Here is a 15329-nt window from a genome sequence, read left to right as displayed (position 1 = left end):
AGGTGGTACAGCAAGGACATGCTGATGGAGCTACTCTGGGGTCATAAGCCTGGTGCTTGAGAGAGGGCTGGGTAATTAATGAGGGCTCAGTTGGAGGCCTTGAAAGCCAAGCAGCGGAGTTTGGCAGTTGATGTAGCTATTTGGGGAGCAAAACAGTGGCTGATGTAGATGATATTTTGGAAGACACACCTGTCAGCAGTGTGAGGGTTAGTTTGATAGAGGAGAGCCTGGCATCAATTAAGACATGATTTTTTTTTTTATCACATATTTAAAGCTCAGTTCATCTTTATTGAGCATCTGGTGATTGTTTGCCTTACTTTAAATTCGACTTTCTGGAGATCATTAGATTCTTTATGGTTCTCTTTGACACTAACTTGAGGCTGAGTTCTTTTGAGAAGTTCCTCCAGAGCATGCTTTGGAACAAGGCAACTATTTGTTTTTCGTGAACTTTGCTCCTATTCTGCTATCATTCATTTGAAAGGCAGCAATAGAAAATAAAATTCCTTTAGAAATACTGACCCAGACTAGATACTGCTTTTAATTTTTATAATAAGATATGCTGAAGTTGAAAGCACCTTTGTTGCCACAATACTTATTCACACGTGAGACCTTAATATCACGTCTGCAATATTTTGGCTTTTGCTGGTTAAAGGCACAGGTTCCTCAGGATAGCAGCAACCCACCGAGTCCGGCTGTTAGAGCAGCATTGTAGCTTAGTGCTTTTCCATCTGACCTGCAACACATCTGACACCCCCAAAAGCAATGCCTTGAGCTCTGCGGGGCCTGAGGACCAGTGGAAAGTGTGATCTTGAAGTCAGTATCAATAACCATAGCACATAAGCTCACATCCAAGCGTACATTTTCCTTCATTCTCCATATGAAATGGTGAGTTCAATACTGTTCTATTTTGAAGGGAATTGAAGTTCATGGAACAAAAGGGCTATTAATGCTACACAAATCACACTGATGTTGCAGTGGACAGCTCCTATAACTCCATCTGGAGCTCATAAAAATCTGGAAGCCTTGTGCTTCCTGAGACCAAAAGGTGGGAAGATGCCCATTGACCTCTTTCAAAGTGAAAAGAAAAAATGCTTCAAAACAAAAAGGATATAAAACAGCTTCCATGCACATACTCCCCATCATTCAGTGAGAGCTGAATTTGAGATAGGCTCAAATAGCCCATTGCAGAATTAGATTTGATTAAAATTCACAGCAATGACAGAGATGCATGAGCAGACTTCCAAGGAATGAAGGCAGTAACACTGGTTGAACTTTTTGCAAATCATTTGAATTGATATATTTGGTCAAGCAGATTGACCATAATTTTCTTAAGTTGGGCAAAACCACAGATATGGGGCCCATTTGTCAAAATGAACTTTCATATACAAGGATTTGGGTAGATCAGCTTGACTCACAGTACAGAATAGTTCTTGAAACGCTCAGAGTCCGCTCACCCAACACCCTCTTGATTTAGTCAAAGAAAATTTTAGTGGTTTAGAATCATGTTGAAAGACCAGTTGCCATTTAAAAAAATATGTTATCTGGTTGTGGTGCCAAACAGATATCAAATCAGGTCTACACTTGTGCATCAAAAGCAATAATTGAGTGGTGAATTTGGGGTGCTTAGACCTCAAATACAGAATAACATCCAGGAAAATTAAGTCTATGATACTAAAATTAGTGTTAAATTTTTCCTTCAGGGGATTATACGTACCTAGATATCAAAGAGATTTCACTGGAAGATTAAAGAGGGAACACTCATGATGCTCAACAGAGGAAGGGAAGAAATCAATAACTACTGAAACAAATGAGGTATGTGGGAGTGTGGAGAGATTTGGTGGTCAGATCCAGGAGACTGTTGTTCTAGAAAGGGCCACACTGCATTAGTCAGACCTCAAGCAGCCTGTGAGACCCACAAGAGAGCGGCTGTACAGAGTGATAACATAGTAGCAAAAATGTGGTGGAAACTGGGATAATCCCACCTCTGACCATCTACTTCACTGACAACTGAACATTTACCTCAAATAACTCATCTCCTTGGGGTAAGCTTTGCCTTATAATACACCTCTGTAAGTTAAAATGCTTCTGGGAGGGACGTGAATAGAAAGAATTCTAAGGGACTTTAGATATTATTTAGTCCAATGCTTCACTTTACAGAAGAGGAAACAGGTCTGGAGAGGTCAAGCGGCTATCTTATAGAAAGTTCACTGTAATTCCAGTGCTAGAACTCACTTCTAGGCTTTGCTGTTCTATTGAATTCACTGCATGTGGCCCTGCACATTTACTAATCTTCAAGTAAGTGGACTTTACATGCCCTGCCTGTGCAACTGGGGTTCTGGGTCAAGGATCATTTCTTGAGATCCACACAGGAGGTTATTGACTTGTGTTTCCAGTTATTGGTGAAAACAAACACAATCATTTGGGGAAAAAAATAGCACCAAGAGTTTTGCAGAGGGGTCTCCTGTTGGGTTTGTTGTAACCCCTACCATGGATGTTTTCCTTGTGTTTCAGAACTTCTTTGTAAAAGATTTAAGGATTTTCTGGCTTTTTAAAAAATCTTTCTTCATCCTGGAAAAGAGTAGAGAGAATATTGGTACCTAATGAGTGTTGAATGATGAGAAAAGTGTGATTTTCTCCTAAAGTCATGGTCAGCAGCTGGTCACTCACTGAGTAATAATAGCAATAAAACCAAAGTTAGCATCGATTGACTGTTTACCATGTGCCTTATACTGTTCAAAACAACTTATTTGGTTTAACTTACTTTATCCTAACTCAGCCTCCGGTATTATCCTAGTGATTTGCTCAGATCTTAAGGGTCACAGCTAGGATTCCATCTCCAGCATTTAACTTTCAGAACCTAAGGTACTAACCACTGAACAATACAGACCCTTGCTAGAGAACATAGTCAATTTCCCTACCCTTTCTTCTTGGGTGTTGTTATTGGAGTTACAGCTTTCAATGCTGAAACATACTTTTGTGGATTCTAATATTTTAGTATGAATTACTTATTAATTTCTTTGCAGTGATGTAAGGAGATATTTGGATAAAGGAGGTGCTGGGGCTAGAGGCTTGACTAGGATAAGTTGATGTAAAAAGGCCTAGGACTTCTCAAGATCATCACAATGTCAAAAAATTTTCTTATGGCCAGGGCACTGCCCTTTTTTGTGATGAAGTAGCAGGTTACAGTGACAAATCTTGGTTAAGAGGCCGGAGACTCAACTCTGCCACTTATGTGTGGTGTGACCTTGGGCAAATTACTTTCCTTTTGGGGACCTCAGGTTTATTAGCTGTGCAATCATCTTTATGTTTTCTTCTTGCTCTACCCATCTAGGAATTTCAAGGTTGTTTCTCCCACAGGACTAGTGTTCTGGGAAAGTAGAATAGCTAACGCCATCTGTGGGTGGCAGCATGGGCAGGCTTGAGCTCTCACATCTATGCTCCAAGCAAACTCTCCTTTCTTGTTTTTATGTTGTTATTTTGAGTGGCAAAGCAGCAGGACTGCCTGCAAGCCAGCTCGTAAGTGGCAGGAAATCATTATAGTGCCTGGCCTCACTCCTACCCATTCTTTTGATTCCCTCCTTCTCCACTCTCAGTCACAAGAGATGGGGGTTCCCCGTTGGCCCACTTGGGTAGAGGAGGCATGGGGAGTGGAGTGAGGAGGTGACAGAGGTAGAAAGAGCTATCAGAGCTGTGCCCAAGGCTCTGAACAGCCACAATTGACAACCTTGTGTTCCCACTTTTGCACTCTCCTTTGGATGAAGCGAGGGGCCTCCTCCACAGCCAGGGAGGCTGAATGCCGAGGTGCTTCATGGGATGAAAGAGAATACAATCATTATCAGTTTGAAAACTATCACTCACCTCCAGGCCTCCCCAGCAAAGATAAAAACAGCTCCCACTTCCATACCTTGCATTTATGGTGGTGGTCCCGCTCCTACTTCTTCCCATATTAATCTTTCTGTACATTTTACATAAGTTCCACTAGTACAGGTGTTAAAGCAAGAGAAATCATACTATACAATTTACTTCGGACTGTCAGAGATGTCAGGATTGTGGAAGTAGATGGGGATGTTGAGGTGGACTTGGGTGAGGAGTTACCTGAAGACGGGAAAGGGAAGAAGGAGAATCAAAAACATGCAGATCGTGGACCGAGACCCTCCTTTTTTAGGTCACAAGAGTACCCCTCTCCTATTTTCCAAGAAGGATATAGTGCAGAGGAAGCCACAAGAGTGTATTATTTTGGCTATCTTAAGGTGAAATCACCTGGTTGGGTTGAAAATCTCCTTCCAACATGGTTGATTTGCATGTTTCACTGTCAAGATGTACAGAAATCAAAACCACAGAACCTCAGGTTCCCGGTCAATACAGAGGATGAGAATGAAACCTTGTCCCATTTCCCTTTCCTCCATATCTGACATTTGATTCTTCTGGTATGGATACTTAGAACAGGGAATAAGCTCAGCTGACGTTGGTTGAGTTGACCTATATGATTCCCAACAATGAGAATTTCAAGAAAAGATGGTACAACAAAAATAAAAAATATGAAGTTATCGTGCAGGAAGCCTTCCCTCCCCAACGAAGCCATACACATACATAACACACCAGAAAGTCAACCAACATTTCATGATGTAGTTTGCAGTTTGGTGAAAGGATTGAGTGATTTGCAGTGAATTTCAACCTGTTTGTAGAATTCCCAGACTTCATGCTGCCTTCCTCAGGCACTGGTGTTTGAAGGCAATAGAGATGGAAATTTCCACACACATGAGCTCCCTGGCCAGCAGATGGCGATGTTTCTCAGTTTTACACCAAGATGTCGGGCCACAGGCCATTAGAGATGCAGGGTGTGTTTATCAGATGGCTGTTAAATCAGCTCAAAATCTGTAAAGGCACGGCCTTTACTTAGAGTTGATGAATTCAGTAAAATTCCATGATGGGCAAATGAATACTGTGTGTGTGTTGGGGATGGGAGCAGAGGAGGTCCTGAATCTGAGATGGTTGGGTAGCTGGTTTTTATCTCCCTCAGTTGCTTTTTAAAATGAGATTCTTCTTGTGCTGCCTTCTGGCAGCCTGGATTTAGTCAATATGGGACCAAAGGGCACACTGACGGCAGCTTTGTTCATTTTCTTTTCCATTTCTTCAGGAGTGGTCTCCTCCTCCAGCATCAGCCACTTTGGCCCCCAGCTTCTGGGGCAGAGGCAGAATCTGTGTGGGGCTGGGTCAGGGAGCCAGAGCAAGGCTGCTCAGCACTGAAGGGATGGGCAGAGAGAAGGAAGGAGAGCTCCCAGACGGCCTCTCCTGGGCTGTATCCTCAGCTACATGAGAGAATTGGAGATGGACCGACTCCTCCCTGCCTGAGATAACAGCTGTTGCACTGAGGGCCAGGCTGCCTGGAGAGAGACAGATCCATTTTAAGTGCAGTGAGAGAAATTTGGGGAGTAAATTGATCTTAAAATATTTTTTTCTGTTTGCTGTCCCATTAAGGGACATAGTACCACCTGAGATCCAGGACATTTGGTTTTTAGGCCTGGAGGTACCACTATCCCACTGTATGCTATTGAACTTGTTTTCTTCATCTTTAGTATGAGCTCTTTGAAGACTATCCTTCAACCATATTTAAATTATATTCTTAGGAGCTAGCAACCCTGACAGTCCAGGGGAATGTTCAGATGCTGGGGATTCACTCTCTTCCAATTAAATCGGAATCTCTAGTTGGGGGAGTGGGGGCCTCACCATGCATCTCTTTGACAAGCTGCCCAGTTGATTCTAATGTACAGCCAGGCTTTGGAACTGGTGCTCTAACCAGGGGTTCTCAAAGGGAGGTCCCAGGACCAGCAGCATCACTCACACCTGAGAACTTATCAGAAATACAAATTATCAGCCATCCCCATCAGAATCAGAAACTCTAAGGGTGGGCTCAGCAATCTGTGGTTTGACAAACCCTGCAGGTGATTGTGAACATGCTGAAGTCTGAAACCCCCTGTGCCCTTTAGGGGAATGAGGCTGCCCAACACTTTGTGCAGTTACATGGAGCCAGGGACAACTACTGGCAATGGGCTGTGAGCACAGGTGTCCCACTCGTGTCATTTCCTAGGCTCAGCTATTAATTGCTGGCATTTGACCTTCCATTTTCTCAACCACATAGGCTGTGGGATTCTAATAGACAGGAACGCAGCACATCGGTCCCTCCGTTGGCTTGGATCCTTGAATTGCAACATGGATGCTTTGTGAATGAGAAAAAATAGCCAAACTTTGTTGTGCTAAATGGGTGAAATTTTGTGGCTCTTTACTGCCTTATAGTCTCTCCTATCCTGCTTCATACAACTATTAATGCTGTAGTTCCAACTATTTGGTAGGACTGGTGCTGATAGAGAAGCAAAAGAAATGGGATAGGAGCTGGTTACATTTGATGGAACCGTGGGACTGTGGGAAATGTCTACAACACGAGGGGTGCACACAGGCCTGGCATCTGAAGAGAATGTTGGGGCTGACCATGAGCAAGAGGCGGGATGTAAGCAGGACCCCCAGCTCCAGAGTTTTCAGACTTTATCTGTTTCACATTTCTTCTAAGAGGATATATTTTGGTCTAAAATATTAGGACAATTTGAGAAATGTTTCTATATCTGGGTCTGAATTACACATGCTAGAAAAGGGAATGAAATTGAAAAACAATTTTCAGCCTTGTGTTCTGAGGTAACTAAATATCTATATTTGGTTTTGTAGTATCCAAACATTGAGGTCTGGGTTTACGTCCTTTAAAATTCTTCTTAAAGCTCTGAATTGTCATGGTGATACTAGGAATTTGGTGGTGTTCCTCCTCCACTGGAAGAGGCTTAATCCAGGAGGGTGCTCTCCTTATCTTAGACCCTTTCGAAGCGCATTACTTCATCCCTCAATGACAGAAACTGCACAAATTTGTGCTCTTTCAGTGAGGCAAGTGTTTTGGGGGTTGATCTCTGTATTAGTCTGCTTGGGATGACATCACAAAATAGCAAAGCCTGAGTGGCTTAAACAGCAGAAATCTGTTTTGCTGGAGGCTGACAGTCCAAGATCAAAGTGCCAGGAGCTTTGACTTCTCCTGAGGCCTCTCTCCTTGGCTTGCAAATGGTCGCCTTCTTACTATTTCCTCATGTGGCCTTTTTTGTGTGCATGCCCTTGGTTTCTCTTCCTCTTCTTATGGGAGTACCAGTCCTATGGCATTAGGGCCTCACCCTTATACCTCACTCAACCTTAATTATTCCCTTAAAGGCCCTCTCTCCAAGTATATTCACATTGGGGGTTTGGGCTTCAACATAGGAATTTTAGGGGCGTGCAGTTTAGTTCTCTCCACAGTTGCTTCTTCCTTTATACATTTATAGCCATCCCTCTCTTAAGGCTGCTTCACAGGTCTGGTATGTCTAATCTCCACTTCATGTTCACCAAGGGAAACTTTCCCGGATCTCTCTTTTGTCATTCTCCCTTTGATCTCTTTTGATTACTATTCTCTTGCCAACAGATTACAGTATTGTCATCATCAAAATTGTCACCACCATCATTAATATTGTCATCATAACGAACATATATTGAAGCTTTTCTGTGTAGCTAGGGTCTGAGCTACATTGATCAAGGCACCATCCATCTGACCTTCCCCATCCCCCATCAGTTTGCTCATCTTCTCTGCTTTGTAATTGTCTATATTTTACACTTCTGTGACATGGTAATACCGCTCTGTTCTTTTGATCCTTTGTGTATATCTTGCTCATTCCTATCTTTGTCTGTTCACTGAAAATTGTAATATTCTCCTTTTGCTTCATTAAGATATGGCCCTTAGTATCTTTGTTTATAAACAATAAATGCTCGACTCTGATTCCTCCAGGGATCGCTCTGTGACTTAGTCCATCATTAAATTAGGAGAGCTCAACAAAAGCTGCTGCTGTCTGTGGGTGAGTTTTTCCCTCTTGGGTTGGTGTTGACGATCTCCCAAGAGGTGATCTGATTGGGTCATTAAGATGGATGAAATAACCGTATTGACTGTTCAGTGGGCTGGTTATTTCAGTCATCTTAATGAGAGAATTAGATCGACCCTAAGGCACTCCAAATCCTTATTTGATGATTGACCTAGAAGCAATCAATCTGCCAATGTTGCTCTATATGAATCCTCTGCTCCATTTAACTAGTCTCATTCCCCACAACCCTTCTACCACACACTCACACACACACACACACAAACACACACAGAGCCATGGTGCAGTTGGTAGAGTGAATTCTGACCCTGCACTTTACTAGTTATACAATCATTCCATTTAATTGCTCTGAGCATAAATTTCCTAACAATCCTGTGTAAAACAACAAATTTGACCATTTTTGATATTTGTAAACTGGAGGTCTCATACAACTCTAAGGCTGCTTCCTGTCTTCATACCTTTGCTTGAGCTGTGTCTCCTGTTTAGAATGCCCGCCCATATTTTCTGCATGTCCAAATTTTACCCCTGTGGTGTGCCAGCTTCAACCCCAGCTCCCTCTGAGGATTTCCCTGGCTCCTCCATGACTGACTGTGTATCTCCTTATTGCCTTATCTAGTATGTGGATACGGGGAATGTTAGAGCTGGGGAGGACTTTATATCTGCTCATGGTTCTGACCCTTCATTTTTCAAAAAAGAAAACGAGGTCACAGATGGATCAATGACTTGCCCAGGGGCACAGATCAGACACCCTTAAACAGTGAGCCTTTTCTTGGGCCCAGGAATTCAGTACTGGCTACTGCCTTTTCCAGTAATCTTCAATGGGTGTGTGATGAGAGAGAGGTGACAGGACAGTTTTCACTGAAGCAGTGGGCCATGCCATGTCTGTTGAAGAGTGTTTGTTGTTGTTTGTTGAAGGAAAGGGAATAATTAATGACTCTCTCTTGCCCTCCATAGATTCATGAACCAATTGAGAGTAAGACATGGGAGTCAGATAGACGAATATTATTGGTAAAGCTAGATTGAAGAATGTAGTACAGATTTATCATCAAAACAGAGTATCTTAAGAACTTTCCTCACATTAGACCCTGGTCTGACTCCCCGACCCCTCTAAATGCATACTTGGTCTCTGTAAGTATGCTCTGTAACCAATGCTCTTCTGGAGCATCTCTATCTCATCTCTTTGAATCCTGACAGTGGCGACAGCAAGAGAAGGACTTCCCAACTCCCTGCTGGAAGGCAGACTTGAGCTGTTTCTCAGCTGAGCTCAGCCCATGGTGTGTAGGAGCAGAATAAACACCTGTCTGGCTTGCAAGTTGACTTGTGAGAAATTCCAGGAGGTACTGAGACTGCTCTACTCAGTTGCTCAGGTAGGATTCTCCTTATAATATTTCTGAAAGTGTAGATGTTAATTTACGGACTAAGAGAGAAACCCTGGGGGAGGGGCAGTGGAGCATAGTTTCTCTGTGTTGTCCTTGCCTTGGCTGGGTTCTCTCTGCTGTGCTGTGTGGAAGTCACCCTGTTGTGCCTATGTGCTTCTTGCTCTGCCTGCAGTTTTGCAGCCCCACAGTTCTAGGCATCCACCAGGGCAAGAAAATTATCTTGATTCTTCCACAGATGTCTGACAATCCTCTGCCCAGACTCAGAAGTAAGGATTGAATGGCAATCTGTCTCTTTATTTGATGCTGAGGACTTTATAAGTGGTTTTATTTTTTTTCCAGGATATTATAGAGAAGGAAAATTATATTTCCTGAAGGACATAGACTGATTCAGTTGCCTGCTTATTGTAACCTAATTAACTTAAATGGAAAGGCCAGATGGAAAGGTCTTCATGGATTGTGGGCCCTGGAACTCTGTTCTTTCCCGTACCAGGTCCTAGTTCCTGGTTACCAGAGTCCTTGTTTTGTAAAATCATAGCTAATACTGCAAAATCAACGTTTCCCACCTGATGTTGTGTTCCTCCAGGGAGCATGTGGTTTAATGTGTAAATGTCACAGAATGAGAGTCACAGCTCATCTCAGCAGTATTTATTGATCCAGTCACTGGCATTGGATTTTGGGTCTTTGATGTCAAAGTCTATAAGGAAGATACCTATGAACTAATAGGTTTCATCCTTGACCTTACTACTTTTTTGAATAGCCAGGACCAACACTTTGGGGCAGCGCTAGCTGGTGGAAAGAGCAGTGTCCTGTGAGGGACTGTTCTCAGGAGACCTGCATTCTATCATAGCTCCACCATGATCTTGCTCTATAACCTCATCTCTGGGCTTGCTTAGATTATTTCTAAGGTCTCTTCAAGCTCTGAATTCTGTGGGTCTCAGGTCTCTGACCTTGGAGACATGGCCATATACCAAAGAAACAGGTATATATGCATATGAATACTGAAAGCAGCTCCGTTTACAAATGGGATGGTACAAAGCACAGATTACGCCTAAAGAGACCACAGTTGGGGGAAGGTCTTGGATTAGTCTAGACTTTTACAGTAAATATTTCTGTCCACTCCACCCTGCCTTCTAGATGCCAATTAATTTACATTTCCTGCAGTCCTTAGGCTCATTGCAATACGAGAGCTGACGTGCATGGGATACAGGTCAACCGGCCTAGTGATTCACAGGAGAGGAAGATCTTGTACTAAAAAGTATAAACTGGAGTTAGGAGAGCCAAGTTCTACAGCTGTCACTAATTATGTTCTTTTATTGCTTAAGAAAGACATCAATAGCAGCTACGTTTCCACGCTCTAGTGATCTATATCTGCCTTATGCCAAATATTTCATATCAAAAGCCTGAACTGCTGAACTAGCCATGGTGTTTAAATAAACCCCATTGTTGTGTGTTTTACTTTGTTAGGCACAGTGAGGTTAAATGCTGCCCAATGTCAAACTGGTAATTCATGGCAGAGTCAAGTTCTAATCCAGTTCTCTACCTAGTACACAAGTTTAGTCCTGTTATGATTCTCTGCCTGATTTGTCCACATCAACCACCCATCCATTCATCCATCTATCCGTCTATCTATTCAGATTTACACATATATCTATGTGTATATATAGTTATATCTATATGTCTTGTTGCATTGGATATTTTCTGAAACATCTGTATTGGTATCATTAACTATTATTTACTTAATGTTCACTAGGTGCCAGAGCGTGCTGGCATCTTACACATAAGTCATCATGTAATACTGTTCTCAGAACCACCTTATAAGAATACACTTTATTATTCTCCATAGAGCAGCACAGATTCAGACTCCCATCTTTTAAATACAAAGTCTACACTCTTAGTCACCGTACCACGTGACCTGTCATTCGTTCATTCATTCATTCATTCATTCAACAGATGTTTATTAAGCACTTACGAAATATCAAGCATTGTGGGCTAACCATAACAGAAACAAGCACCCTTTCAAGTTCAACTTTACCAGGCCTCCTTGTTAGAGAACCTTTTACTGGGAATTCTAAACACAGTTCAGCTTTGGCTGCTGGAAACCCTGCAGTTACAGCTGCACTTTGAATGTTTTAAGTCTGAGGTTTAGGGAACTACATGGACAGAGAGAGGTTTAGTTGCACTAATTTTTGGTGGAAGGTTAGGTGATTTATATAGAAGCATTCAAGGCTTAGCTATTACTGTCTTACTCAGTTTGTCTTATAAGGACCTAGGATTGTGTTCACAGGACCATAGATCAGGGGTTGACTAGTGAAATAGGAAAAGTTATTAAGTTATTTTTTATTTTATTAAGTTAAAAAATAGGGGCCAGGGGCCGGCCCAGTGGCGCAGCAGTTAAGTTCACGTGTTCCGCTTCTCCACGGCCTGGGGTTCGCTGGTTCTGATCCCGGGTGCAGACATGGCACTGCTTTGTAGAAGCCATGCTGTGGTAGGCTTCCCACATGTAAAGTAGAGGAAGATGGGGATGGTTGTTAGCTCAGGGCCAGTCTTCCTCAGCAAAAAGAGGAGGATTGACAGTACTTAGCTCAGGGCTAATCTTCCTCAAAAAAATAAAATAAAATAGGGCCCGGCCTGGTGGCACAGCAGTTAAGTTTGCACATTCTGCTTCGGTGGCCTGGGGTTCGCTGGTTCGGATCTTGGGTGCGGACATGACACTGGTCAGCAAGCCATGCTGTGGCAGGCATCTCACATATAAGGTAGAGGAAGATGGGCATGTTAGCTCAGGGCAAGTCTTCCTCAGCAAAAAGAGGAGGATTGACAGCAGATGTTAGCTCAGCTAATCTTCCTCAAAAAAAACAATAAATAAAATTAAAATAAAAATTGCCACAAAAAAAATCAACTCATTCCACATTATTTATTTATTTACTTATTTATTTTTTGAGGAAGATTAGCACTGAGTTAACATCCACCACCAAACCTCCTCTTTTTTGCTGAGGAGGATTGACTGTGGGCTAACATCTGTGCCCATCTTCCTCTATTTTATATGTGGGATGCCTGCCACAGCATGGATTGCCAGGCTGTGGGCAGGTCCACATCCGGGATCTGAGCCAGTGCCTGGCCTCCGAAGCAGGCTGTGCGAACTTAACTGCTGAGCCACTGGGCAAACCCCTCATTCCACCTTTTCATCTTCCACATTTTGAAGAAACATTTTATGATAGAAGTTTACCAAAATAGACAGAATAATATAACAAAGCTTCCTGCATGTACCACCTTGGCTCAAAATGCAACAACTCATGGACAATCCTGTTTCACCTATATCCTGACCTGCTGCTTCTAGAAATCACGTCATCTCTGTAAAATATTTCATTATGCATCCCTAAAAGATAATAACTTTTAAAAACCATAACCACACTATTACCTCACGTAAAAGAAGTTAAAATAGTTTCTTAATATCATTCAATAGCCAGTCAGTATTCAAATTTCTAATGGTTTTATGAATATTTTCCCCCAGTTTTCTTTGAATGAGGATCCAAATAAGGCCAATGAACTGATATTGATAGCTATATTTCATGAGTGCCTTTTTAATTTATAAGTTCCCCTTCCATCTTTTTTTATTTCCTTTGCATATTGTTTGTAGGAGAAATAGGGTCATTTGTCCTGTAGAGTTTTCCACAGTCAAGATTTTGTTTATTGCCACATGGTGATGTCACTTAATGCGTTCTTCCTGTGTATTTCCTGAAACTGGTAGCTGGATCTCAAGAATGCTTGATCAGATTCAGGTTTAATTTATTTTTGGGCAAATAAACTCATAGATGGTGATGTTTTCTTTCATCAGGAGACATTTACTGTGTGGCTTTCTTTCTTTTTATGATGTCAGCGGCCACTGATGCTTATTGCCTTGATCTGTTACTTCATTGGGGGTTTCACAATGGTAATATTCCATATTCCCTTTCATCTATTACCTCGGGTACTTCTATGAAGAGGAGCTGCTCTTTTTAACTATTTGGTAGCCCAGGGGCTCAGTTTGTACAGAAAATTCAGAATAGATGCATAACTCTTGCCCTTTATTGACCAGTTTTCAAAATAATGATGTAAGCCACTAACATCTCCTATTCGAATGGGATTCCAATTAGTTTTTTAAAAAATATATATCATTATGAGCTCATTAATTTAAATGCATGTGATGTTTTGATCCATTTCAGTTATCTTGATCAGTGATCAAAAGTCTTATTGTTGGCCAGTGAGAAACTCTTCAGTCAGTTCCTGTGTCCTTTTGACAAGATCCTATTTGTCTTTGATAATGTTGTTGCAATTTTTATGACAAGTTTTTCTGAGCCCATCTGGTACCTCTCTTGCTCCAGACCTAAACTTAACATCTTTCCTGGGATCCTTTGTCTCTTTAGTGGGAAATAATATTTAGAGACCACAATCTGGGTATTAGAGGCACTCATTGCTAGAAGGTTGATTTTTATTTTTAGGCCTTTCTGAGCACAGGGCTGGAATATTTTATTTATTTTTTGCTTGAGGAATATCAGCTCTGAGCTAACATTTGTGCACGTTTTCCTCCACTTTGTATGTGGGTTGCTGCCATAGAATGGCTGACGTATGGCGTAGGTCTGTACCCAGGATCCAAAACTGTGAACTTGGACTGCCAAAGCGGAGCGTGGCAAACTTAACCACTGTGCCCCAGAGCCAGCTCCTGGAATATTTTAAAAATATAAAGTACAGCAATTCAAATTCAGAACTGTTGGGATTTTTCAGAACTTCATTCATTTTACATATGTACTCTCTTTCTTTCCATGCTAAGAGTTCTTAGCTTCATTCCACTTTATACCAATAATCGTCTCAGCATAATAATATGCTTGATTACTGGACACAGTTTAAGATTTTTTATTTCATAGTGGTTTCTGTCTTTAGGATGTATCTCAGTAGGAACATATGGCAAAAATACTGTGTTTTAAAATCTGTTGGAATATTTTCTTCCTGTGTCTTTATGATACCAGCTGGATATATATTTTGGCTCATTTGTTTAATCATATTTTCAATTTTTAGGCATTGCTTTTAAAATTTAAATTTGTTGTATTAATATGTAGAATATTTATATGGTTCCAAAGTCAAATCAACAAAGCAAAGTACATTTGAAGGAGTTTGGCTTCTTTCTCCTTTCCACTGGATTCCCTATTTTATAAGTAATCATTTCTTTTTAATACTAGGAATTTCAAAAGTAGAAACACATTACATATAACATATGTATTATGTATATAATATGTATATTTTTTGTATTTCACTCTTTCATATATAAAGTGAAGTATACTTTTCCTCATCTTGTTTTCTTTACTTATAATATTTCCTGGATATCACACCATAGTAACACATAGAGATAATTCTCATTCTTTTTTACAGCAACATAGTTCTCTATCATATAGCTGGTTGTTCCACAATTTATTCAATTAGTCTCCAATTGGTGGACATTTACTTTGTATCTAATGTCTAGTCTCTTGCCAATACAAAGAGATTGGAAATGAATATCCTGCATATATGTCTTTTTGTATTTTTACCACTGAATTTTGTGATGGATTCTTGAAATTGGAATTGCTAGGTCAGAAGGTAAATGCACCTTTTGCCACATTCTCTTCTTTTCACCCCCACCAAAAACGTATGAGAGCACTTGTTTCCCCACAGTCTCACCCACACAGGATGCTGTCAACTGTGGATTTTTGCTAATCTAATACGTAAGAAATGATATTTCATGCAGTTTCAATTTGCATGTCTCTTTTTGTGAGCAAGGTTGAGCATCTTTTTATATGGCTAAGAGCCATGTGAATTTCTGTTTCTGTGCCTGTCTGTTCATTTCTCCAGCCCATTTTTCGGGGGGGGGGTCATTGGGCTTTAGAAGCTGTTAATATATGAGGGACATTAATCATTTCTCTGCTGTATAAGTTGCAACCATATTTTCCTGGTTTGTTATTTATCTTTTTGCCTTCTCACTGCCCTTATTTTATGCTATGATTTTCAG

The sequence above is a fragment of the Equus asinus genome, chromosome 7 (assembly GCF_041296235.1).
Source record: "Equus asinus isolate D_3611 breed Donkey chromosome 7, EquAss-T2T_v2, whole genome shotgun sequence".
Taxonomy (NCBI): domain Eukaryota; kingdom Metazoa; phylum Chordata; class Mammalia; order Perissodactyla; family Equidae; genus Equus; species Equus asinus.
The sequence above is the reverse complement of the archived record's forward strand: the minus strand, read 5'-3'. Positions refer to the sequence as shown.